The sequence below is a fragment of the Tympanuchus pallidicinctus genome, unplaced genomic scaffold, assembly GCF_026119805.1.
Source record: "Tympanuchus pallidicinctus isolate F22 unplaced genomic scaffold, pur_lepc_1.0 scaffold12, whole genome shotgun sequence".
NCBI classification, from domain to species: Eukaryota; Metazoa; Chordata; class Aves; order Galliformes; family Phasianidae; genus Tympanuchus; species Tympanuchus pallidicinctus.
In genome coordinates, this window is record NW_026294637.1 from 12,968,568 (window position 1) to 12,996,388 (window position 27,821).

A 27,821-nucleotide genomic window follows, 5' to 3' on the forward strand; every position below is an offset into this window, starting at 1 on the left:
GATGCTTCTCATCTCACAGAGGTTTGCTGTCTGCCCTAAGGCTGTTCGTTTTAACTTGTATCTTCTGCCCAGCAGAGATTGCTAGCTCTTAATTCACAGTCTGTGTTAGTGAAGATAGGTAAGATTCAAAAAGCAGTGCGTGCAGCTTTGCAAGACAAACCAGTGTTTCCAAATGCTCCAAGCAGCGCAGTACAAGATAGTTCATGTAGAACAGTGCAGACTCCTAAGGTGTTTGGTAGTGCCCGTCTGTAGCAGCAGTGATCAAATTAGACACTGTCTCTTGCTTATTTTAGAAATAGGAATACACAGGTCAAAGTCAAATCGAATTGCAGTTTCTGAGGTCTCAGCTTCACAGGTAATGCTTCTTCTGTACCCAGAGTCTAAACACGTCATTTTCCTGAGACTAAACCGTTCCCTGCCACTAACCCCGAGAGGGCAGACCATTGTCAAGCTTTTATTTGTGGACATGTTTAATTCTTGCTAGTCTTGGCATCCTGATTACTTTTTACAGCAGTTGCGTACTTTTTTAAAACCAAAATAAATTGTTGAACTGAAGAACTATGGTGAAGGTTGTTTTTAACTGCCTTTGCATTAGAAAAGAGAAAATAATGCCCTGTTTCTATACTTGTTTCTAGCAGGTGAAGATTTCAGTAACTACTCAGTTGTTGATGTAAATCTGGCTCATAGCAGACAGATGCTGGTGTTTGAGCAGGATGGAGATGCAGCTGCCCTGCCTCCCTGTTAGGAGGTTGGATGTTGTTAGTTTTTATGCCTGTGCTGGATGTGCTCCAGGAAAAAAGATTTCAGGACCCCTCAGTGTGATACTCTTCCGCACTTCATATCTGACTGAAAATGCCGTAAATTCCAGTTCAGATCGGTTCAGTAATGTCGATATTATGCTTCTTACTGTTTCTTTTCCTAATATCTTTTTCTCCTCCCAAATTTCTTGCTAAAATTCCAGAATTATTGGTAGGATACACAGAAGGTGACCTTTCTTCACAAGGACACAGACAACTAACATTATATGAAGACACAAACCTGACAGGAGAAAACACTTGAAGCAAGAAACCCAAATGCAATCTTATGATCAAAGCTACTGGTCAACACCTGCATCAGGATTGAAGATAGAGGATCTTCAGATAGAATTTCAGCCCGTGAAATACTCTGAACATATCATTCTGTTGCAAGCAGTGTGTCGCTTCTGCACAATCAGAGACTGTTGTGATCTCTCCACTCATTGTGGAAGTTGCCTTGTGCCTAAACTGAATTGACAAATGCATTGTAACTACAAATTTTATTTATTGTTATGGAACTGTAAAGGTCTACATATAAAGGGAAAAGTTAACATGTTAAAAGCTGATACAGTTTCAGCTGGATGCCAGCATTTATTAAAGCTGTTCACATTCAGAGAACAAAGCAGTGACAACCGTCGACCCGTAGCATTCCCAGCATACCTATTAGTGTCTTAAAAAAGGAAGGGAAAAGTCTTTTGTTGTCCTTTCCTCTCCTTTTGCCATATGACTAGTGTTTTCCACGCAATAGGAAAGTATTCCTTGGTATAGCTTTTTTTATGTTATTTTTGGTCTCTGGTAATCTGAACAGTTATGGTCATAGTTACCCTTCCATACTGAGCTCCGTGTTTCAGGCCGGTGAGGGGCCTCCTGAGCAGGCTCCACAGGAGCAGTGCTGTGACCATAACATTTCGTAGATTTAAAAATTGATTTTTATTTTCCCTCAGACTTTCCTCAAATGTTTTTTTTTCTAATTATAAACAAAACCTTTTTAGGCTTCTAGGCTTCATAGTAAAGCTTGTAACGTGAAGTGTAAATTGGGTGGGGAGAATCTACTTTGTTAGAGTTGCTTTGTTTTCCGAGCAGTAAGTACTACATATAGTACATGTAAAGTGTTAGCTGTACGTAAGCACAAAATGCATTAAAATACAAAGGAGATTTTTTTCAGGCTGTATCTTTGGTGAATGGTAAAATCCTCAATTCACCGTGGCAGGTAGTGTGATGACATAGCCACCAGTAAGGTGGGCTTATTTACCTAGTGGAATATAAGAGCAATGGTCACCAGTTTTTCCTTACTGTGTACATCAGTTATCTTGTCATTTTTGTATGGCTTGTCAGTGGAGAAAAATCAGTGTGAATCAAATGCAAACAAATGACCCCTCCCAAGCCATATTAACATTAAACCATTAAATGTTTCTCCACCAGAACAGTGTCCATAAGTATTCCTTTGTCACAAACGTGTTGAAATGGTTAAAATCCCTTTGAACTTCCATGGAAACTGTCTTCCACTGCAATGACCATGGGAGGAAACTTCCTAAGCCAAGGTTGTCTGAGCTATTGTTTATATAGTGCATCTTTCATTACTGGTAATTGGTTCACCATACAAAACAGGAACAAAACAGTACTTTTTCTGGAGTCGTTTAATTTGAAAGAACAAAAGCTGGATTGTTAAAATAAACTAATGAATTTAAGCTCACGTTTTCAATGGTTCCTAACAGAACAGTTTGTGAAAATAGTGGATTCATTTCTGTTACTTTAATTTGCATATACCATCAGATAACACCTGATTATATCTGTGGCCTTGTTCTTCATTTCAGTGTTTATTGGCTAAACAAATTTGTTGCTTATGACGTGTGAAAGTGATCACGTACCACTGCCTGGCCTTTTTCCTTCTAAGCTTGTTGTCTTTTTGGCTATATTAGACTTTGCAGTATGCCCAGAAGCTTTCCTTCATAAAATAGAAAGAAAAAAACATTTGGCTTATTTTTCACTGTAGCTAGTCTTTTATACAATAATCTTGTAAGAAAATTTCTTGAATTCTAAATATTACTCTTTCTAGATTTTTGAAATCGAAAAAGTTTTCAGTAAAAAGTTTCTTACTTTATTTTACTATATTAGGTAGTAAAAATGTAGGGTTATTTACCATAACCTGTTCATTAATATCAGAAATTTACAATAGCATTGTAAGACCATAGTAGGGTTCTAGCATACCGTGTAGTACCTATGGAGTATTGTAAGAGCTAATTGTCCGAGATGAATTGCTTCTCATCTTGTTCTCCAGTTTCCATTGTTGGTTTATTGCAGATTTGTACCCTGTGTCAAATTTCAAGGTATTGCTGATAAACCTTTCCAACCAGCAGCGAGAAGTTCAAAAACTTTCTGTCAATGTAACAGAAAACACTATGTATATAACATTTATGTAGCAATAAATGTGCCATCTTTTTTTAACATGGTAAATCAGTGAGTTTTTTAAATTTCTCTCTTGTAGGTACTGTGTTGCTTGAAAAGCACAGGCAAAACAGCTTCTGCCTTTCTCCAAGCAGAACTAACATACATTCTCAAAGCAGGCTCAAGGGGCCGGTGCAGAAATCCCTGCTGAGGAGGAGCGCCCCGTCTGCCCTCCTGCTGGATGCGGAAGGAGCTGCAGAGGCCAGCAGCAGTCGAGCAGAGGCCGCTCCCCATAGGCACCGCCCTGCTGCTGCGTCTTGCGCCTTGCCTTTGCTGTCCCTAAGACGCGCCTGTAGCATCTGCGCTCCTCCTGTGTACTGCACTTCATGGTGCTGAGTAGCTGTGAACTGACTGGTGCACCTGTGCGTGTTTTGTGGAAAAACAACGTCCATGGCTTAAGCTTGAATTGAAAACGTGGACGGTTTTTCTTCTTGCAAGTGTGAATGAAAGAAAATGGAAGTACGCAGTTTTCAAATCATACCAAGGCAGCAGTGAAGTCTTCACGTCTAATTCGTAACTGCTTAAGCCAAAAGCCCCACAAAACAAGCAGACTTTAAATCTGTTTTCTTTAACTCTACTCTAAGGAAAATATCCCTGCAAAAGCACACAGCGAAAAAGGCAAACAGATGCCACGTATGTCAGTGAGGTGGTGTTTGCCGCGCAGTGTGGCTGCTGTGTGCGGCCTTGTTTCCAACTCCTAGTTCTGCCTGCTCCTGTGCAGTGATTAAGTTCTAGTTTATGCTTGTCAGCGTGGTTTACTGGTGAGTTTTCTGATGTGGCAGTGCTTCTACAGAGAACTTTCTAACATGGTCTGACCACGTGAGACTCAGCCATGTAAGTACGTGTTTTAGTTGTTAACCTCTGTTAGGAGCTGTGGAAGTGGTGCCTTGGTGCCTTCCCCAGCTGAATCTAGAGTTCTAAATTCTAAGTTACTCCATTACTAATTTTAAATCCAGCCTTTGAGCGTGCAACCACTCTTGTTCTCTTTTTGAATGAGTCCCGTAAGTTTTAATGTACTTCAGAGAGGAAAAACGGCATTTTCCCCTTTGTCTTTTCCACGCTTTTGCTGTCCTGTTCACATCACTTTCTGATCACCAGTCTTTCATTCCTTTGTTTTGTTTTGTTCTACGTTTCCTTTCTTTCTCCGTTTTACTACTTGCTTTTTTCCTATTTTGCTGTTGTTTTTTGTGGAAAGGCACATAGGACACCCTTAGCAGGTAACATTCTGCTTCTAGAAAACTCTGAGCACCTGAAATACTGTGTGGAAATTTTTGTCTGAACTGAAAGCATTGAGACAATCTTAAAATGGAGGCCATCTTTCTTTCTCTAGCATTGGGTAGATACTATCTAAGAAGTCAGTTCTGGATGTTTTATGGAAGAGTTAAAATTTCCCCCATTAATTGTGGCAAAACAGGTGGCAGCAGTCTCTGAAAGACAATTCAAATCCTGGAAAGCAAAGTTTGCCTTTGCAGAGGGCTGCCCTGCAGAGAGGAGCCTTCTGCTGCCCACCTGCAGAGAGGAGCCCTGCCTTCTGCTGCCCACCTGTCCTGTGCAGTGGGACAGTGCTGGTGAGGAGATACTGCAGCCTGCAGAGAATGGGATCTGGCAGAAAGGGGGAAAGTTGTGCAGTTAGGAGGCTGCACCAATCCTTTTTTCTCTTCCCTGTGGAGGAGCAGTCAGGTGCCATTTGCAGAGAGCATTCTGTACCATTACAACATTTGTTTTTCTGAATGGTTAATCCCCCATCAACATGGATGCCATAGCAAGATCATATGAGTTTATCCCCTTGTGCAAACATGGTATACCGTTGGAGTGATATCCCAAGCAACTCCATGTGCATGGTCAGAATGACATCGGCTGGTTAGATGTTTGATTGCAGCCACCTGGGAATGTTTGTATTGGACATAAACTGCACAGACCAGGCCTAAGTCTCTCCATAACTGCAGTCATCTGTGTTGTAAAGAGAATCTCTGTCAATGCTCCTAATTTCAACTTTCCAAACTTTCTGAAGCGCTTGACGGCATCTGTTAAATAAGAACTGATTAAAAAAAAATCAGAAAAAAAGTGATATCAAATATAAAATCTGATAGAAATCTGAAAATGTCGCTCAGAACTGATCCTGGAGGGCAGATCTGTGAGAAAGTCAGTGCTGAATATTTTGGCATTCTGGTTATTTCAGGTAAACCGGAGAGATGAGAACATCAAAGCCATTTCATTTTCTAGAGAGATCCACTCTGTTTTTAACAGTGCCTCCGAAATGCGTAGAGACAAAAGGAACATAATGTAGGCTACGTCTGCAGGAATGATAGCTGCTGCTAAAAGTGATTGAACAGATGAGAGAATAATTTGCAGGATAGCTCAAAATTCTACATTCACCGACATCAGATGCGGAGCTGGAAAAGCACAAGACGTACCTACGCAGGTCACAGATGGAACAAATTCTACTCCTTTCATCTTCCACTCAACACTCTGAAATATTAAGATCAACTTGTTTAGGAAAGCTCAACAATCCAGCTCTTAAAAAAAAAAAAAAAAAAAAGTAAATGGACATGATAGTAAACCTGTGTGGAAAACAAAGTCATCAGTTTCTTGCTAACCTGATAAGGTGGATTTTTGGTACAACTCTTATGACCTGCTGAGGCCCTTTCTGTCTGCCCTGGCTAAGGAAGACTTGGGGAATGCCAGAACACACTGGTCTAGATTACTTGTGTACATTCATTAAGTTCAGTGGTTTGTTATGCTTGTAGAAGTTGAGACATAATTGTGCACTAGTGCACATCTTCTCTATCCAGCTTGCAAAGAGGAAAAGGAAATATTGGTGGTAGAAAAGTAGCTTAGTCTTTAATACTCAAATACGACCAAAGAAATTTGATCAATATTAATGACTCTGTAGTAAACATAAAAATCAGTTATCCACACCAAAATTATAAATTCATCTGTGGACTGAGATGTCAGTGAAAGAGCATTTCTCAGCCTTTTATTCCCCAGCACCCACAGATGAGCAGATAAACAGTACCGGAAGCACCAGCTTATCAGAAGCAACCACTGGTCATATTTTGTACGTTTATTAGGCACCAAGTAACCAAAATGTTCAATAACTGATCGTTTGTTTCGATCCAGACTTCCAATCGACTGCATCTCAAAGATGAACATTGGTGAGACTTGTCCTGTGCCACTCGATCCTGTTCAAATGGTTTTACTTTCCTGACTACCAGCTTTGGTTTCTTCTTTCTGTATTTGAAAAAGATTTTAAATGAATTTCACAAAAAAAAAAAAGACATTTTGTCCCCTTACTATTGGCTTAATTTTGTTTGTTGCATAAGGTGTGGCAAAGTACTCCCAAATGACATTCTCTGAATATTGAAAAAACCTGCTTCCAAGATCAGATTACTCCCTCAGGACGTTTGTTGGCTTGATATTTACTGTGTGGGCCCCATTCGCTCAGACTGAAATCTTAGTGTGCAAGAACAAAAAGTCCTCATCTCAAAAAATTTGGAGCATATTTTGAAATGTCATCAGAACAGTCAGTGGACACCTGCAAAAGCTGAAAAGTGTATCACAGTACTGTCTTCTAAAGGTGACAAGGAAAGGAAGCAAGTCTTGCGGGTATGAGTAAAAGGTGTGTTAGGACAGCACCTAGCAGAAGAGAGCTCACATTTTAACTGATCTTCTGCATGATAAAAACATAAATGCTGATGTATCTAGCAGTGAATATAAGAGAGCACATTAATCCTTAACGCTACCTAATTAATTAAGACAGGTGCCCACAGTTTTCATTTAAAGTCAGTTGGCTGTTTCTAGCTTTAAAAGGGTAATGTTAAAGTAAATGTCCATTGATTTGTTGTTCCGTATACGGAAGTATAACAAATATGTTAATAAAGCTCTCACTATTTTGGATGTAAATACAGATACTGTGTTTGTGGGAGCATCAGAGGGTATCAATGAAACAATAAGGGTGGATCTGTTACACTTTACTGTCTGTTTTTCTGGCTTGGCTATTTTACATGTCCAGGACAACTGATGAAAACCACAACTGCAACTGCTTTAATTCTGCCATTTCTGTAACAGCTGACTTTTCACTGTAAGGCTGTGCAAACAGAGCTTTCACTACATACTTCTATAGGTCTTCCTGAACCACCGCTCTCGTTCAGTCTGTCCTGCCCTGCCTCCCTCCAGTTTCCATTGCCTGAGATGCAGCCTCCAAACTACACTGCTTACAAGAAAGCTTCAAACTTTCAGGTTCCAAGCACCTACGTCTGCTACTTGCAAAACTTAAAAGATTTCAGCCCAAAATCTGATCAGTTCCCATGTGTAAATTCTGTGTTGTAATAGGTGCTAAAAGCAGAAGCTGCATCTGGAAAGCAACAGGCAACTCGTGTACCCATCTCTAACGGTACAGGTACAGATGCTATGCCAAGACACAAATTAAGTCATTTGGGGTTATTCTGGTTGTTTCACTGTTGGACTGTGCAGCTGTATGCCCCTCTTACTGTCAGCTGTCCTCTCTCTCTTTCCTACTCGTGCTCACACATGGTGAGCTTCATACACCCTGCCATAAATCAATTCCTATATTCTTTGAGGTATCTGCTTCCTTCCTTTTCCCAAATACAAATGGCAAAGGATTGGCAATAATCTGGGAAAAAGAATAAGATAATGTAGCCCACATTTGTTTTAAATTTATTTCACTTTTTTTTGTAATGCTTAAGCCCCATATGGAATGAGAAGGACATCTGAAGGAATTTTCATCTCAGATCTGAGCTGCTGCACTACAACCATGTTATTCTTCCCTTCTGTATGTTTGCTACAGTAATTCTTAGGCACCCCATCCCATTAAAATCCCCTCTGCCCAAGGGCCCTTAATCCCAGGAGGACGTATACACAGTTTATGCCCTTCTCATTTCAGTAGGCATACTTCTCTATTTTGTACTTAGTTCATGTTATTTCTTCATAGGCCAGAAATCTGAAGCTTACAGATCTGTCTGTGCATTCTCCAGTTCACAAGGTAAGGTTATGTGCAACCGGAAGGTCAAATTATTAAGCCTCACTGCTGCTTTTTTATTAGACAATTGGAGGTAGAAATTCCAATATAAAAACCTACTTTACTTCTCTGTGAGTAAAGCAAAAGTAGTGCTTGAAAGCAGGGTGGGTGTGGGAAAGTAAGTACATTGCATCTGTGACTTTATAAAGTGATTTGGAGACATCCATTTTGCAACCATTGGGAAGAAATGAAGAAACTGGGTGGGTGGTGTAAAAGAGGGGAAACTGTGAAGAACAAATGTTTAACTGCATTCAATTGTAAACACAGTGATAGTCAGTAAACAACCTCTCTGAAGAGAGTAATTAATAGGCACATGTGAAGAGATGGAAAAGAAGATGTATGCCTCTACATCAAAGGGCAGGCTGGACAGTGAGAAATTAAGCATACCCCAAGGAGGCCACACAGCTGAGTGCACGCTCAGTGAAGAAACATTATGAGCTAGAAAAAAGGAGGAATGAGGAGGTAAGACAAGCACTGAGAAAGGAGTTGTAAAATAACAAAGGAGGCAACTTGCTCTGCAAGAAAGGGAGCAGCAGTAGAGAGCAGGGAGGTCTAAGCAGGTCACCTCTCTCTGTGGAGGGGTCAAGTTGCAGAGTTTTGCAAGGCTGTTGAGTGATAAGATAGCACAGTAGGTAGCCATGAAAATAAGATAAGAGAACTGAGGAGGGAGGAGGCACTGACATAAATGGTGCTTCACTCTGATTCCCCTGCCTCGTGCTACATCTGAAAGCAGAAAACTGGGGCTGTTGGCCCGTTGGACAGGAATGGCGATAAAAATAAATCATATCCTCTGTTTCCAGTACAGACAGATGTTTCCAAAAGCGTGGGGGAAGGGCACTTCTGTACAGGGAGGAAAGGTACTTACAGAATCCAAAATTCATTGTCTGTTCTCTATAAGGTGGTGTCATGACTAACTCAGTAATGTACGTACTCAGCTCCAAAAGGGGATTTGGAAGTTTCCAAATGGGAACGGCTGCTTTCACAAATGTTCAGCTGAAAGAGAAATCCAAGTTCAGAACGAAGGAAGCATTCTTTTTGTCCCTCAAAAAGCACATGTGAAGCTGAGAAGAACTAATCAGAGAACCTGAGGCCAAAGAGTGTGAGATTCCCAGTGTCCCGGGTGGTCTTTACTGTAAATTCTATTAGTGTCATCTGTGAAAAATGGTTTCCTTCAAAACCTAATTGAAACTGGGGTAGGGTAGACTTTCCCAGCTATTCTGATTTACAGTCTAGCATGAGCAAAAAAGATGTATGTTAACAGTATTTTTTTGATCTGAAGTTGCAGATCAGGTACTCCCAGTTTGTACAGAGATGTAAGAAATGGTCAGTTCCTATTTGAGTTCCTTGGACATGCCTTTTTGCTGTATAAGCAGCTTTAGTGAGATTAACTAACCTCTGTCAGACACAGCACTAAAAGAGTGAGAAACCTATAATAAAGGCTGGAACCAGAAGCATCTAATGCACAGCATATCCTGTCTTCTTGCAAGAGCTCTCCTCTTGGGTTTGATACGTGCTGTGGGGATCTGTGAAAATTGAGAATTGCTGTGATTTCTCTAATCCTTTTGGCAGATGTATACCTGCAGGTGACACATAGAGGGAAAATGTATCTTTTAACATACAGAGATCACAACTGTAGGTCACACAAAGCAGGGAATTACTTTGCATCTTCACTATCAGTCCTGTGTTTAGAACTATGCAATTGCCCTGTTAGTCATTTTCTATCTCCCTCCTGCTGAGACAGCAGTTCAGGTTCTTTCTTTAGCAATATACTGCAGACTAAGCTATCAGTTCCTCATGAACAGGGAACCCAAAAGGGGCTCAGTACTTACGGATCTAGAATAAATACACCATTATTCTTACCTGGATTATTTGTTTCATACCACTAGTTATTTTTCCAGCTTTTACGTATGACTAATGGCATTTTTGGAGGGTCAGACATTCCAAAGTTGCCTACTCCAGGGAAGAAACTTCGTGTTTCAGCAACTGCAAAATGTTGGCTGCAGTTACTGTGAAGAATGGAATTGCAATTAAGTCTCTACAGTCTTTACAGGCATGCCTGAAAAACAAAGTATCAGTACTACAGTTCTAAGAGGTCAGTAAGGCACTGTTCTTTGCTGACAGACTACAGACTGTGCATGCCTCAATACTCCCGCTTACTGGGCTGGTAGAGATAATGTTTATTGTGCAGCAGAACAGCTTCACTTTTAGGGCAGGGGTGTTGCCTCTGCAGTTCTTTGGAATCCTCTTTGCCGGAAAGCAACCCTGTATTATCCTCCAGAGATCAGCCAGGGCTGGTCTCCCATCTGTTCAAGGATCTGCACCTGTTTTTCATTTTACCAATAGTGGCCACATGGCCTAAGACTGTGAGGGAATACAAAGAAGAAAATTAATGTGTAGCTGAGGCACTGAAGTTGGGCTCAGAATCTCTGAGTTCAAATTCTGACTGTGCTCTATAACCTCAGTAAGTTCTTTAATTTCTGACGGCCTTAACTTCATCTGTAAAAGAGAGAAGGGAATGATTATTATACTTCCTTCCAGGTTTTTTGTTTGTTTGTTTATTTTAAAGAAATTGTAGATAAATTGTTCTTTCCTCTTCCTTGTATTTCACCTAGTTCAAAAGACTTTGCAGAAGTAGAAGCTCTATAAAAGACATCAGTGACAATTACAAAGACCAAGCACATCTCCCATCCATTTCCTTAACTCTGATAAATAGAAAGGAATTTCTTTAGAAAAGTTTCTCTATTTCTTCCTGCGTAAATGACAGTATCCTTTAGACACTGCTCCAGTAGTGCAGAAATGCCCTAAGAGTATTCTGAGTGTTTGTGTGCAATTGCAGTATGTGGATCCTGTCATTCTTTGTTAATCTGAAGCTGAGTCATATTCTAGCTGCAGAATCATGTTCAGCTTTGGAGACATACAAGGGTAGCGTACACATCAATTCCATGCCTCTCTCATGTCTTGGGCTGAATAGTCCTTAAATTTGACATTGTACATTTCTTTGTGTTCCTTGCTCTTGAAAAAGTTCTTGCCCTTTCTCCCTGTTCATGTTATTTATTGCTTCATCAACCAACTCTGTGTTTACACTCCAGTACAACAATTTGGCTGCAGCTTGTGTTGACAGCCTGTAGATTGCTTTAGATGAAATAAAGAGGGTAACTGTCAGGTGCTATGAAAGTTCTTAGCAGCATGTGGTAATACAATGAAAACTGGGGACATGCTGACCTTGCTGAACATTGTAGGCTTCTCTAAGTGTCTCTTAAAGAGCTCAGTGTCAGAGATCCTTGCAAGTCAGTCCTGAATTCCCAACCCAAGCTCCACTTACATGAAGTATATTCTCACAATTTTTCTGACCTAGCTGGGGATTTAGTTGATTGTAACTGTTCTCAGAGCTGCTTTTCACCTTGAGCTTCACTCAGCTTCTATTGAAAGCTGCTGGGATTTGTCATTGAATTCAATGGAATTAAGCTCAGGCCTTTATCAGAAAGTTTGTTTTTTGCTGAAAGTTTGATTTCCATGTGATATATCTGAAAGCTTTCAATTATCGCACTGCCTTTGAAATGGGAAATTGACAAACTGTTATCTCTGGGAGCTTGTCAGGTTGGTTGCATCGGATCATAGGTAAATTCATGCCGAGAGGTTGCTATTGAATTCTTTATGTTTGATCCTAGGTGATTTCTTTTTCTTTCCATCATATTGCTCCTTTCCTTATTGAATAATTCCTTTACTCCTTACCCGTTAACTCCTTTGCAGGTAAGAGATGTGGGATTAGGCATTTGCCCTTTGCAAAAGACGTGGATTAGATGTAAAACTCTCTTATGCCCTTCTAAACATCTTTAGCTCCTGCTACATAAGATATAAGGCAGTACTGAACTCTGGTGTGATTCAGTTATGAAATACACAGTTGATGGTGATTCCAGTACCAGCCACTAGTGGTAACTGAGTGCCATGTTAACCATTCAGCTATTGACTAGGAATCAGCTACTAATTTAGATCGTGGTTTATCTTCCTCTGCCAATCCTAGTATAAAGGGGAACATTTAGCCCTCTTGTACTTGGCTCTTGGTATTACTGCAGGCCAGTCTTCCTGCTTTTCATTCATGTAGTTTCAGATATTTTACTTCCTGCTGCATCCAGGAACTAAGCAGGCATCATCAGACTGTAAAAAGTTAATGTGGGAGTAGGGAATGTATGGATGAATGCATGCAGGGATTGACTCAGGAAAAATGTGAATGTTAGAGTGGCATCAAAATATAGCTGCTAATTCAGCACAGGAAGTGGGAGGGGAGAGACAGCCTCTCAAACTGCAGGGAATATATGAGTTAGGTGTAGTAGCAGTATATGATGGTGTCTTTTCAAGTGTACTAAATTCTGATTTTTTTTTTCTTTAAAAACTCTAAGGTGCTTCAAACACAAAAGCTAGATGATAATAAAATATAGATAATGAACTCCTCAAATTATGCATCCAAGAAAAGCATACATTTATGGTTAGGGTTCAGGATGTGAAAGGGTGTAGGATTAGATGCAATCACAGGTTCATCCTATGGCTTTAAACAGAAGCGAGAAGTTATATTTACTTTTCTTCCTTCTGCCTGGCCTGGCCTTGCCCATCTGTATTTGGAGGCCTTTCTTTATGTTGCTTTAATTACAAGATATCAGTAGTCTAGTATTAGATATGGAGGTTGGTGGCTCTGTATGCAGGAGGGGGGTTGGAGCTTGATGATCCTTAAAGTCTCTTCTAACCCAAGCTATTCTGTGATTCTATGATACGAGTATGTGTCACATATGCAGATGAAGGAGAGAAAATCTGTACACTGTTGTAGTAAGATTTCCTTTAAACAGGTTAGATTATCTGAAGTTTTCATTCCTCTGATTATACTTTGCTATGTTTGCTATGTTATCCTGTATTTTATAACTTGTTTTGATAAGGAAAACAAATTTGGAAACTGGCAACCAGAGTGTTATGTAACTAACGAATCTCTGCACTTCCAAAAGACTTTGGATTTATAATAAAATCTCTTCATATTAAATAAAAACCTGTGTCTGCACACAGGTTTAACATTTATGTAGTTGTTTCTATCATATTGTCTATCTTTCTTAATTCTATTAAATTAAATGAAAAATATAATGATTTTTAAATCAACTGATCTAAACAGTAGGCAAGTATGAGGAAGATCTGCTAGACAATCAGGGGGACTTTACTGTCCCTTATCCCTTTCCCAAAACTCTTCTTTCAGTGGAAGAAGTTAGGTCATTTGTTTTGGGTTTCTAGGCATCAAGTAGCTGAGTTTGAGATATTGCTCCATGTGAAGAATGCAGGAGCCCAACATTCCTCATGACATGCCAGACAGTTGTGAAGGATCTTCCAAATGTAAGATTTATGGTATATAAATAAAAGAACAGATATCCATGAATCTTTAATTTTCACCCACTGTCAGGAACAGAACACCATAAATCTAATTGTTTACTGGGAACCTACTTTTTTTCCTCAAATTAAAATCTACTGGTTAGATTGCTTTGCACCTGAGTTTATCTTTTTTTGTTTTTTTTTCCTGACATTTCCAATGGGAATGAGCAGGTATCTCACATGACCCACAGTTCAGTACTCTGGCCAGCAGAGACATTAATGATAATTTATTTTTACCTTCTGCAAGTACCTCTTAAAGTTATTGCATAAGTCCACTTCAGCGGAACCAAAACAGAGTGGTTAGAACTCAAGATTGATTTTACTACATCAAATTATGGAAAGCCCACTGCAGTACAAGGTTGCTTTTCCTCAGTGTTTAAAATGCATTTGTCATCTCTTATCTGAATTCGGTTGGCTGTTGCTTAATGTCACTGGATGCTGCTTTTCCTTCTCTTATTCCTACTGTTAAACTAAACATCTCTATGGCATCTGCTTGTAGATCCTTACGCGCTGCAGTCAACTTTTTACTTTTTCTTCTTAACCATCTTCAATCAAGTAAGTATTTCACATTTTCATTCTTAACTCTAGTATCTGCACTTTCATGGTTTGGCTTATACCATTGTATAATCACCAAGCTATTTTTAAATGCTGTGCAGCAAAGTGATTTTTATGTTTTTCTTTAGCTATGTGCATTTGTATTTTCAATCTATTTTATCAAAGTGATCACAAGCAATTAGTTTTCCTGCTTTTGGAAAGACTCATAGTAAAATTAAGCCCTGGATGGGAAGACATTTGACAGAAATTTGTAAACTTTTTTTTTTTTTTTTTTTTGGTATATAAAATGCTGCTGTAACATTTGCTTTCCTGGTCTTGTTCTTTATTTACTGCAGTCTTTGACATCTGTCCTTGTCTCTTTTCATCAAATATTTATCTGCAGCAGCTGAAAGAGCCTCATTTGTTTTAATTAAAAATAAGACCACCAAGCTGGGATCACTTCCTCAGCTCTTCCATGGTTTGCAGAGACAGACAGTAGATCTTGTGAGGTTTTCCTGAGGGTGGCCCATTGACAGGCTTTCCTCCTCTCCTTGCATCTTTCTTCTTTGCACAGTGTTTATTTTTGGATAGAGAAATGTAATCAGAGCCACATTCTGAACAAAGAAACATTTTACAGTTAACGTGCATGAGAAAGAAGGAAGATCATGTTGTGTTTTGTTTGGTATTACATTGTAAGAAACTGTTTTCTAATTTGTGGTTTCTGGAATGCCACAGAAACATAGGAATTGTCACAGCAATAAAACCTCCAGTTTAGCTTGCAGGCATGTAAGCAGCAGGCATATAAGAAAATAATGCTGAAATTCTACTGAGGATGGTTGAAATACATTTTTCTTATATTTTTCCTTATCTGATAATACCTGCCTCATGATTTTTCTTTAATTCTTCAGCGTTGACTTAACTAGAAGAAAAAAAGCATACAACAAAGAAGCAAATTAAAATAGCTCATGTCTAAGGTTAATGCTCTTAGGTCATGGTAAAAGCTGATGCCTTTTGAAAGTTCTAGAGCAACCCGTGGTGTTTGGGACATTACTTTTACTCATGACTTCTGGAGATGTGACATGACTTCTGGTCTTTCTTGGGTTCTCAATTAAACTGCACTGCAACATTGACCTTTCTCAGTCATCTTGATTGCCTTTGTTCTTGGTATTATAGTTACAATATTGTACTACAACTTTCAGATCTAAGATCTTGATATTGACAGAAAGAAGAAATAACAACTAGGAATCAGAATTTAATCCTTTCCTTGCAAGATACTGAGACAGGAGACAGCATCATAGCTTAGTTGACTGCACAATAGAGCCATTCAGGAAACTAGATTTTACTTCCACCTCTGCTATTGGATTGAGGGTGACTTTCTTTAAATGCTGTTTCTATTCAGTGAAATGTAACTGTTTATCCACTTTTAAAAGACTTTTTAGAGAAAGCACTACAAACTACCCAAGATTTGATGCCAATTGCTTACAATGGCAAGTGAGACCACAGATAAACTACTTTAAGGGAGATTTTATTAACAAAGATTATGTGCTTGTTGAAAGGATACTAATTAAAGGCTGGGGACTGCTTGCTGTTGTCGTTCTAAATTAATAACTGATGTGTTAATCTTGAAAGTGGAGTGCAGCTGCAAGGACATAGGCTCAAAAGAAACTTGATTTTATAATTCATTTTTATTTTATTTAGCAAAGGATTTATAAATACCAAAGAAGTCTGAATCTGTTTCCGGCAGGAATATTTTTGATTAATAAGAAACTTCTATAACCTAAATGACAGAGTTCAGATATATACTACAGCTTTTTCTACACTTCTTTTTGATGTGAATCTCTAAGAATAGAAAAATCTTTGGAATGGTGTCTTTTATGTCTTTTAAGAGACAAGTAAGTAAAAAAAAGTCAACTGGCTTTCTAAAGCCAGTGGCACACAAAGAAAGAATCCATTGGCATAAAGATAGCGGTGGTGCTGCTGACATACAGATCACGTGCAGTTCTTATAGTGATATTTGGGGATAATATTGGAGAATTTAGTGAAACACTTGGTTTGGGTGAAGCTCTGTCACCAAAACCAGAAGTAATAAACTGCTTTCTCTTTTATTCCTACAATTTCAACTTGAAAATATGAAAACTGTCAATACACAGAATTCTGCTAATTCAGGTATGTTAAATCCTGAGAAGACTGTCAAACTCATAAGGCAAAATTCTGGCTTTGTGGAAATCAGTGTCAAAAATACCAGTTGATGAAAAAGATGCTGAACTTTCACTGGAGTATTTTTCTTCTACTCCAGAAAACAAAATAATGATTTACAACTTCCCATACTAATCCTGCTGCTCAGAAAACCCATGATCTCCATTGTAGTGGGATACTTCTAGTATTTTGGCTTTTATTTTGGATGCAGTCACTTTAGCAGCCCAAATACAAAGTGATTAGGGTGCACAGAACTTTGAAGTGCCAAAAACTATTCTGTCTATAGCTTGGGAATATGGCTACCACAGTTGCCTCTTTATTGCTTCTGAATTCAATTCCTGTTCTGTTTGCCTTGCAAAATTTATGACAGTTTATTTTAAATAACTTCTTAAATTCTGTAATTTAAAGCCATCTTTCTAATACTTAAAAATAATTTCAGGGAAGAGCAACACTACATTAGTAGATTAAACGTCCCATTTGAAACATCTAGACTCTGAAATTGTAGGTTGAGAACCCCAGCAGAAGTCAGCAGATATTTCTGTTCAATTGGCATGACCAACTTCATTGCATTTTTCTTTAGAGGATTTGGACCAGGACCCAAAGTTTCCATCCCTGTATAACAATCTGTACATCAATATGCCATTACTTTTCTGCTCATTCACACACATGTACACACAGCATATACATCTTGCTCGTCCTTCATAGCTATAGCTGTGGTCTGCAAAATGTTGGGCTGTTCAGAGAGAGTACCAGCAGCTATAGAAATCTTTATTTCACTAACTTTAGGAGTGAAGAACTATGTCTCCCAACAAAGTGAGATAAACTAGAACGTCAGAGCAGTTTTCTGTGTGCCATGTGTGAAGACTCTGCACTTGCTAGTGAATCCACCCTCATATTGAAAAAAAAAAAGGAAAACTTGTAGTTTACCATCTATGGGATTCAGAGAAACTGTTTAATTGATGCAGAATGCTCTGTTGACAGTGTCTTGTAAACGTAAGAATGCCATAAAAACTGTACCTGTGCTTACTGACTGTAATGTAATTAAGTGATAAACATCCACTGAAGGGAGAATGTCTGGTGTCAAGACTCCTTTAGAAACATATGGGCAAGGAAGCTTAGCAATTCAAAGACCACACCCAGAGGGACTATAGCACTCGCAGCTACTCAAAAGTCAGTAATTGATTCTCAGACAGGAAGGTCAAAAGGTTTCTTAAAATTAAAAATTATGTTAAAAAAGAGAGGGTAGGGAGGAACAAAGAAAGCATAGAATTGCATTGTCCTAGCATGAAAATATCTACAACTATTACAGCAGCTGATTCAAACTCAGGTTTACAGAGCCATTATACTCATTCATGAGAAGCCTTACTTAATGCTCCAAATCAAGATTTCCAGGCATTCCATCTAATCTTCTAATCCAATAATCCTAAAATCCAGCAATTAAAAAATGTTTTGACAAAGCAACCTGAGGCTCATTCCTCTAATTATGCTGCACAGTTTAAGCTCGCTGACTTCAAATACATAAGTTTGCTCATGCAAAATAGGCAAATGCAGTGCATCTGAATTTACTAGATTAAGAGACTCTTCTGCAGAATGCAGCCTACTAACAGCTTGGACTGAATTAAAACTAGATCAAGACATCTTACTACCACTTTGTGGAAAGTGTTCTCATAAGCAATTGTTTCCTTGCTATGAATGAATGCAATTATGCTTCTAACATCAAGTCATATCTGAGATCAATTGCTATTTAAAAAAAAAAAACTATTTAAATAAACGTATTTAACAAACAGCTTCTAGAAATCCTTCTCATCCTGTCATTTGGATTGGATTTCTCTTTAATCCCTGCCATTTTGCTGGTGTTTCCCAACAGAAAGTGCAGTCTGATGATTCAGAATGAGAGAAAGGAAATATTGTTCAGGTACGGAAGCCATGGAGAGATTAGAAATGTTAGTGATGTAAAGAATTAATATTATGTCCCAGTTAACTAAGATAATTACAAAAATACTTCTATATATTCTTCTTGTGCTAGAATTATGCTTTATCAATCCTAATTAATGCTCTTTCTAGACATCAAATCATTCCTTCCTTTTTTGAGCTTGTTTTTTGATTTGATAGCAGATATTAAAGCTAATGGAGAATGGATTAAATTCCAATCTCATCCTCAAAAAGGACTTGAGATACCTCCCCTGACACACTAGTTTGACAGCTTGCCACTTGCAGTCTTGACCTCTCCAGAAGGAGGTCCCAGTGACTACTAGCACCCACACTGACTTCTTCCTTGTGTTCTGCTCCATGTCCTGACAATCACTCTGCTTTCCTGCCATGACTGTAATGGGTCTGTAGGACAATCTTTAGGGTTGCAAAAGGTTCCCTGAAAGAAAATAAAGGGTAAAAAAGGAGTTTGACTATTAGTATCTGAAATGGCTGGTAAATGGTACTTAGAGGAAGGCATCTGTATTTCAGGCACCATAAAAAAAAAAAAAAAAAAGAATGAGGAAAAGGTGGAGTGAGGGCCAGCTTACCAGGTGTCAAGTGATATCCAGTTTATTGTCTTTCCCTCAGCTGAAGCTGGATGAAGGTGAAAAGACTGGTGAATGACTGGGAAAAGGATTGCACAGCAGGCCTGAGGGGAGCAAAAGCACTTTTGGACTTGTGAAGAATGCAAAAGGATTTGCACTATTTGGTAAGTGAGAAAATTGTGGTGAGAAAATTGTGGAGTGCACAAGGCTTGCCACAACAGCTGGAATAGAAACTAAAGGATATATAGAGCCTGTTGTAACAGAAAACCTACAGGAATAATGTACACAAGAATGTATATGAAACGATGTACAAGAAAACAAAAGTTAAGGAATACTAAAAGTAAACTGAAATCTGTAGGCAGTAGAGACCCTGCAGATGATGCTTAAAATGAGTTCAAAGAGTACACATTTCCAACTGGCTTCAAGCTACCTTTTCAGAATCCTAAATCAGTATTGGGTTAAACATAAAGCCTGCACTAAAGCATCGTGTCTCTGGCAAACTGCTTGTTTGCTAGCAAAACAAATTACAATATTTTCTTTGTGAGCTCTGCTGACCTTCAACCTGGTAAGAGGATAAAATGTTAAAAAGCACAGAAATAGACAAGAACATTTTTTACAAGTGGAACCTTCATAATAGCAAGACTATGTCCGCGTGACAGGAGGGCTTTGGGTTGTTTGCTGTTTGTTTGGAGGATTTAGGAGGGTAATGAACAAAGCAATTGCAGGAGACAAAGACGTTCAGCTTTTTTGTTGTCCCAACAATCTAAGGGAATTGAGTCCACTGGAGTGCCTGGAGTTGTTGTTATAATCCTTTCATTAACCCTTGCATTCCATGAGAGCTCAGTTTTCCATTAGATGTGAGCTGCAATTTGCTTGTCTGTGCCCACAGTTTTCATTTGATTTAATGTTGGCTGTGATTCTTTCTTTGTAGCTTTTTTGTTCCTTTTAGAGGCATAGAATCATAAAACAGCCCGAGTTGGAAGGGACCCCAAGGATCATCAAGTTCCAACCCCCCACCAACCTCCAGATCTGTTAGTAGTGCAGGCTGCCCAGGACTCCATTCAACATGGTCTTGAGCACCTCCAGGGATGGGGCATCCATAGCCTCTCTGGGCAGTCTGTTCCAGCACCTCACCACTCTCTCTGTAAAAAAACTTCTCCCCAACATCTAATCTAAACCTTCTGTCATAACTCTTTTCTCAGGACATGTCCAGTTTTTCCAAGGTTGTCAGCATTATAATTAAGAAATTAAGAGTAAAGTGATACTATTTACGTGGCCACACTGAATCTTTCCCCTTTTCCTACTGATCTCCCACAGATTCTCTGATCTGTCTTTCTTTGTGTGTGTGTGTTCATGTTTTATACATAATTTTTAATCAGAAGCTAGGTGGTCAATTGTTTTACATCACATACTTATTGTGCGGGTTGAGAGGAAAGCCGAGGGTCAGCAGTGTTACTCCTGGATATACTTACTGATACTCCTTATTCTAAAAAGGTGTTGCTATGCACCCGAAATTTTAATTCACACCAGGTTATTAAAATCAAAGCAAAGTGTCAGACTGGAAACAGCCAGAACTAGGGAAGAAAATGACTGTGCTTCAGTCAATAGTGAATCAATTTGTTGGGATCAAATCCCTTCCTGTGAGGGACTGAAACGGAGCCTTTCTGCCCATATTTACTCAGTGAGAACTTGGTGTAAATGGATAGTATTTTGAATATTCTCACTGCTGAAAAAAGAATCATCCATTTTTTTAAGTTATAAAGTAAGGGAATGCTGTTCATTAATTGGATGTTTTACACAGCGAGTAGGAGTTATTCCAGGAAGTACAGTGTCTGTTTTAATTTTATGTTGCAATGCTGCTGACATACTACTCTATGTTCCGGAACCTGAGGTAGCTATATATATCACTACAGCTTGGAAAAGATGGAAAAACATTTCTTATTAATAAGCATGGGCCAAACCATTCTTCAGAAATCAGGTGACTTGAAACTTCACTATACCAACTCTAAGGCATTAGAAAAAAAAAAGTGCATTATTTTTCTTAATTTGAACAGCAAAAATAGAGATTTCTGAAGGTTTAAAATGTACAGAGGCATTTTAAAGTACAAACACATCAACCAAGCCTTGGAGTCCATGTTTAATTGCAAAAAAAAAGGGAAATAAAATATAAATATAAAAGTACATACTGGAAAATACTCCAGGAATATCTGTAACTACTTAGTAAAAAAACTGTCTAGAAATTCTTTAGTATACAGATGGTCTAGAATTCAGTGGAAACAAAAGTATCACATCATAAGTCAGTTGTTTAACATACTCTGTGTTTATATAAACTTTGGGTAGACATAGCATTACTGTAATGTCATAGTTGAGAATTCAGGCACTCAGAGGTCAGAAAATGCAGCGCAGGTCAAACCACAATCATAATTCTCCCTTTTTCTGCTTATGCGTGAAAATATGAGAGTGGATATTCCACCAAATTATGTCAGGTCTCTGAGCGCACTTATAGGCCATAATGGTCCTGACCAGTTTCATCTGGGGCTTACACCCCACAGCTTCCTGCCTGTGGCCTCAGGGGCTTCATTTAAGCTTAGGCCTAGGCTTTCAGTTCCTTCCTGAGCTATGTTATATGTGTGCCTGTGTTTAGCAATGTCTATATCTGTGCTTCATCATAGACCCTGCTGATCTGACCCTGACCTCACCTGACTTCCCAGCTTCTCCTCAGCTCCATCTTGTCACTGTAGACCTGCTTGGTGATGATGGGGCTGAGCCTGACCTGCAGACTGATTTTCTGCTTTCACATCACACCTGCCTTGCCTTTGCAAACTTTACTTAAATCCGGACTTTTAATTAGCCCTTACTGCCACTCTGGAGCCTTCTCTCTGCTTTCTTGCTGTTACTGTGGGATGGGGCCCTAGCTGATGAGGCTTCTGCTGTGCTGGCTGTTGTGTCACGATGGGATTCTTAGGCAAGTGCCATCTTTTAGTGTGCCCTGACGATTTGAGCTTTACATTATCATTTATACTTCTATGGAGCGAGAGCATGACTTCCCTATGAACTCCTATTTTCCACAGAAAGACTTAAAGGCTCAGCCTAGATTCAGACACAGCAAGTATGGGTCACTAATGAAGGGATAAAAAGCAGTTATTAAAATAACTGCTGCAAAAGTATGACAATGCGATGATACTGACAAATTGTACATTAAAACATTTCTTTAGAAAATATATAACTTTAAAATCTTGAACATTTAAGAGTGAAATTCTGTGTAAGATCTTGAAAAAAACCCAAATATTTTAACTGTCTTCCAGTACTTGGCTCTCTATTTACCATTTGTTTTTAAGAATTTCTAGACTTCTGTTAAGAAATGAGACTACTTTTAGAAAAATACAGATTAATGATTTGGTGGTTGTTTATAAATTTGTGTCAGAAAGGCAAAACTCCTCCACCTCTGCTTTATTTTTTCTAAGACAAGCATTTCAACAGAAGACATCAAAGAAAATATTCAGCATTTACAAGCCGACAAGGCACTGTGTGCTGCTATTCTAAAGTGTTTTGAAAGATAAAAGGTAAAAATGTTGGCATCTTTCAGTTCATTGGTTCCTGGTAATTTCATGGGGGCCAAAACCTTACCCAACAGCTAAAACAGGAAGACCATTCTGCCAAATGAAATATTTCCAGAGGAAAAAAGTTAGGAGAAGTCTCCTGGCAAGAATAACAATGCACAAGAGAAACCTATCAGAAAAGTTGCTGCTCAAAAACATTCTCATGAGCAAAATATGTACTCACTTTGCTCAGCCAAAGAAACTTCAAGCAGTTAAGGAAGAGGGAGGATAGGGGAAAAGTCTTAACCTGTTATCTTTCAGTAAAGTATGGCTAGAAAAGCAGTGGCTCTAGGACTGAAAGTGTGAAAGCTCAGGTTGGTACCTAAGCTGTCTTGTTCTGTTAAGGTTCATTTGCCAGTTCCAAGATGAAATTGTAAAGACTTTTTCAGAGTTGTAAAAATCTGAATTCAAAAGAGACTTGAAAAAAGCATCAGAAGAAAAAAATGGTCTTTTGAAGTTTTATATTTGAGGAAAGAACTGGATTTCTGCCTTTAAAGCAAGCCTTCCTGACATTAGAAATCCAAAAAAACTCATTGTGGCCAAAAGCCACATTGCATATACTTATCTTAGAGAGGAAGGGGGAGGGAGATCAGTTCACAAGCAGGAAATGGCTTCCAGGTGTCTTCCCTACTGCAGTACACAACTCTATCAGTACAACTCAGTGATGCCAGGCTCAAAAAACCCCAGCTGCCTTGCTTCTTTCTCGGGTATTTGATCTAGATAGCATTAATACCACTCTTATTCTGGTGAAAAACATAACTCTGGCTCTGGATTAGTGCAGGCTGCAGTTGACTGACAAAGTCTTGGGGAGCTTTCCTTAATCAGCTATGAGTGTGTGGAAATAAGCAAAGTACATACGCATACAGCTACATCTGTGTATGCACTCATACCCCTGTGAATAGAAGTTAAAAACACATCTGTTTCTGGAGCTGGACAACAAATCAGGCACTCTGCTTCTTGTTGCGTAGTGGAAAGAAGGAAGTAACTGTATGTGACACTCTTTCCTTCCCAGCACTCTGCACAGCTGGTGAAAGTGGAGGAAAAAATTAATTCTATTTATTCTACCCCAAGGTCTTATTCCCCCCTCCCACCTCTCTTCTCCAGCAGCAGAAACACTTCCTTATGATTTTTTGTTGATGGCGGTGGTTTTTTTCTGTGCAAGTATAGTAGGAAGAGGTTTCTGAAACTGCTTGTTAATTAAGAAAAAAAAAAAATTACAAAAAAGTAATCAGCTTCTCTGACACAGAAGTTAGTTTTCAGAAGTACTGTTTAAATATTCTCTTTTGGCCTCTTCCCCATGGCAAGTTTGAATTTGTAGCATTAAGCTGATCGAAAAATGCTGCTATCCATTCTACTACATTACTGACATTAGTATGAAACCAGGTCATGATAGTAGTCTGTCTTTACTTCTCAGTTCATAAGAAACCATGGCAAGCTTGAAAATCTAGTCTACCAATTCTACTCATAAAACAGGAAAACAATCTGGCAGAAATTAACTCTCTGTATATCCTGCTATATTACCCACTTTTTGTGTACTTACTGCTTAGCCTCTTCCCAGATCTGACTGCTTTAAAAATTAACCGTACTACTCCTGCACCATATGTTCAGATGCCTCAAGGGAGAAGAGAGTTGTTCTTCAGTTGGCTCACTGTCCTTTAATGAGGCAGGGGACTTGTGACCTCCATACATGGTGGCTGATAAACGGTAGGATGTAACCACACATATTCACGGAAAACATACAAACACAAATGAGTCAGGGGTAATCTTTAGCATTTACTAGAGAAAGGCAATCTTGTGTGCAAACACTTCATCAGAAAGCTAATGCTTAATAGCATGTGATTTTAAACAGCCAGCACATAAGCCTGTCAACAGTTATTTCTAGGTTCTCTGATCTTCTTTATTAGTTTTCTGTTTTGCTTTCATCTTAACCAAGTCAGATTTTTTCTTTTGTTTTTCCCTTTTGTTAATGCGTAACTTCCCCCTTTTGTTAATGCGTAACTTTTTCCCCCTCAAATCTGCTTGCATTTCTCAAGGATCTGCACAGGTTAAAAATGCTGGTGAAGGAAAATTGTGCACGTAAACATTAACTGTTACGTAACTTGTATTGAATAATATCACATGCTAGACTATTATGCTAGGATCAGATCAGATAAGTGAGCTCTGCCTTCGTTTAAGGCTCTAATCTTGATTATACTCAGGACAGCTTTCAAATGACAACTCCAGAATTTTTCTCTAAAGGAAAGATCTTTCATATTCTGTTCTGGAATTTTTCAAATAACTTAAGAATTTTATTTTATTTTAGAAATCATAAGCAAACATTTCTTCCCATCCTTTTTTAGAAACAATGGGCATGATCATGGGAAAAAAATTCCTCGGCTTTCAACAAAGAGTTATAAATACCAAAAGCTAAATCCTAGTCTGGGGTTATTTTTATTTTCTTTCTCCAAAATCTTTTTTCTGAAGATGTGTTTGAGCCTCAGATCTCCTGCTTGTATTGTTACAGAACTGATGAAAGTCTGAGATCTCAATCAAGGGCTTAACAAAACAATAATCCTCTATTGCCCTAATTCTTCTCAGAAACATCTCTCTTTGACAAGAACAGTCCTTAAGCTTTTACATCTTTTACTGCTTAAAATTACTTTTCTAATTAGAAGGAAATGTTTCTTACCTAGTATTTGTGCCTGAAGAGGTCCACACATATTGGAAAGCATCTCTCAGCTGTTGAGACCCCCCTCTCTCAAATACTGTGACAGTGATAACACTCTACATCCCACAGAAGTCCTGACTTCCTTTTTAACGTACAGAAGAATTCAGTAACATTCTTCACAATCAGCCCAATTTCATTTGTAGCAAAAATCAGAAATAGCAGGAATTACACAGATTTCATGCTTAATGTAATCACTCTCAAGTAAAATATTACGATTTAAAATTATTTCTCTTTTTCAGTGATACATGCTTTATAGACTTCCATTCTATGAGAATTTAGGACATTATTTTACAGGAATTAGAACATTTGCATGCAGTATAGGTTGAGTTAGTTGAGTATTAGGCATCAAATAGGGAACGTAAAAAAATTTCCACATCAGAGGATTTTTTTACTCTTTTTTTCCAACTCAATAACTGCTTGCACATGTAGGTGATGAAGGCCCCTTTTCAAGGAGGCACTTATGCAGGAACAGTACCAGTAACTTCACATGTCGAGCAAATCTGCACATCCTGATTCAAGCACAATCCTGAGTTGGACACAAGCTCAGAAGTCAACCTAACCAGGCTTCGGTCATCATAAATTCACCCACCAACAAATGTTAGTGTGCTAACTGCTGACAAGGACTACACTCATGGAAGAAGCTCCTGACAACCACAACAAGATTTGGGAAGCGTAACTTAGACATGGAGTATAAATAAATAATTGTGTGTCCATTAAAGCAGATACATTTGAGTCTAGCTGAATACCAAATAATTCACACTGAATGAGATGACTATTAACTGCTGCAGCTTTGAATAGCATCTCAATGAAATTAATTAAGTGTCTTCACAAGGAAGTCTGCAATGTGAAGATGCTATGATGGCCACAGTCAAAGGACTGTTATATCAACATAACCAGTAAGCATGACTGCACCTGATATGACTCCTCCTCTCCGGAAGAGAACAGAAACAGCTGTTCAAACAACTGAATGTCTTTTCCTATCCCTGTGAATGCCATTGTTTTAATCTGAAAAGAATGGCTGAAGCTGGAGTAATGATCTCTTCTGCACTTACCCGTAACCCAGCTTAGAAAGGCCACCACTGATGCATGACAGGATCTTAAATTTATCTCCACTGGGAATGGACCATTTTTCCTCATTAAGACTTCCATCTCAGTAAGGATACTGCAATTACAGAAAGAATCCAGAAGTTGAGAGTGATTAAAGACAACATGGAGAGGCTTTGATACAAAGATCTGTGAAAAGTTGTGCTATCATGTTTTAACTGTAAGCAACTAAGATTATGAGGCTACATAAAGCACTGAATGTCACTATAAATATCTTTTAGCACTGCCCTACTGAATAAGACAACATACAGTAAAAAAGGATAAGATAATAAAATAGGGTTTTAAAAAATATTTTTCTCTCATCTATGTAACTAAATACAACAGTACATTAATTAATCTAATGATGCATCATTAGATTAATTTTAAAAAGATATAACTAAATAGTTTAAACAAAGTACAGTATCTTCTTATGTTCGCTATGCCAAATATCTTTCTTTCTAATAAAATAGACAATTATTAGTTGGGAATACAAAGTTTCTATATGTGTTAGGCACACACTCTTATTTTTAATTTAAAAAAAGGCAAATGTTCTGGGAACAGTCATTTCCCAGGACTGTAATTCTGTAAACTGAATTTCTCTCTTCAACCAAAGAATGCTCTCCTTCTTAACAGCGAGATTCTTTTAAGACTGCTTCAGAAAATCTGAATGCCTGGATTTACAGTCTAGAATTCTAATTTTCCTTCCTATAACAGGTGCTACTTACACCTTTCTTTTGATACCAGAAAATGAACAGAGAATAAGTTGTTTTTATTTGCTTTGTTATTGGTCACAGTTCTATGCATAAGTTCTTTATTTGTAACTAAAAGAAAGTTTTATATATGCTATCAGTGATGAATACAAGCGCTTGTGCTGTAAAAAGATCTAAAAGAAAGATTACCCTATAATTGCTTGTATAGTTTGGCAGGTATGCAGTAGGAATCTAGAGAAAGTCAGTCTGCTAGGGATCAATTGTTGCTCTAATGAAGATAGCAGAGTGAAAAAAGAAACATATGGATCTGGACGAGCAAGAGGATCAGAACAGAGAAATGCTAAACTGACCTGAAACCTAACAAAATTTATGTAACAGATCTGAGTTTGTGAAGAGCAGTGCAGACCAGAGGAAATGAAAGAGTAAAGAGGTCATGGAAAAAACTCCAAGTGCAAACTAATTGCATCAGCAGCAGTCATGGCAGTGGGGAAAGTCTCTGGACCGACAACAAATAAGCTAATCAGAGAAAATAAACTCAACAGCTTTACAGGTCCACATGGAAACTTGAAGGAAGCTGAAATGCACAGCAAAGCCAGCTGGCTGTTGCTGAGAGTGGGCCCACTGCCTGGCAGCTGTGCAAGAGGGAGCCAGTCCCAGTAGCCACCCCTGAGTAACCTGGGCTACTCTGGGATTGACTGATGGCCCTTACTGGGAAGGGAGAAGTTGAATACAATTTGTGCAAATAGCTGTGGACTCTGTTAATCACTATCTAAATATATCTATACAGTGTCCCACA

At 38.6% G+C, this 27,821-nt stretch overlaps 1 protein-coding gene and 1 long non-coding RNA gene across 15 annotated transcripts in view; one reads left to right on the forward strand and one right to left on the reverse strand.

Annotated features, from left to right (window-relative positions):
- Positions 1 to 3,239, forward strand: part of TCF12 (transcription factor 12) — a 158,014-nt gene extending 154,775 nt beyond the window's left edge. For all 11 annotated transcript variants that reach the window (XM_052672619.1, XM_052672622.1, XM_052672617.1 and 8 more), the window contains one exon: positions 962 to 3,239. The gene's annotated coding sequence lies outside the window, so the exon portion shown is untranslated. The remainder of the gene's footprint in view (positions 1 to 961) is intronic.
- Positions 2,752 to 26,433, reverse strand: LOC128075645 (uncharacterized). 4 transcript variants are annotated; one of them, XR_008203941.1, is made up of 3 exons: positions 26,285 to 26,433; positions 9,143 to 9,854; positions 2,752 to 5,755 (listed from the first exon to the last, which is right to left on the reverse strand). It is a non-coding gene; the product is annotated as an uncharacterized LOC128075645 (long non-coding RNA). The 4 variants fall into 4 exon arrangements; XR_008203943.1 differs by having other exon boundaries at positions 9,143 to 9,270; positions 26,285 to 26,432; XR_008203942.1 differs by lacking the exon at positions 26,285 to 26,433 and having other exon boundaries at positions 9,143 to 9,270; positions 9,671 to 19,084.
- Between the last annotated feature and the right edge of the window lie 1,388 nt (positions 26,434 to 27,821).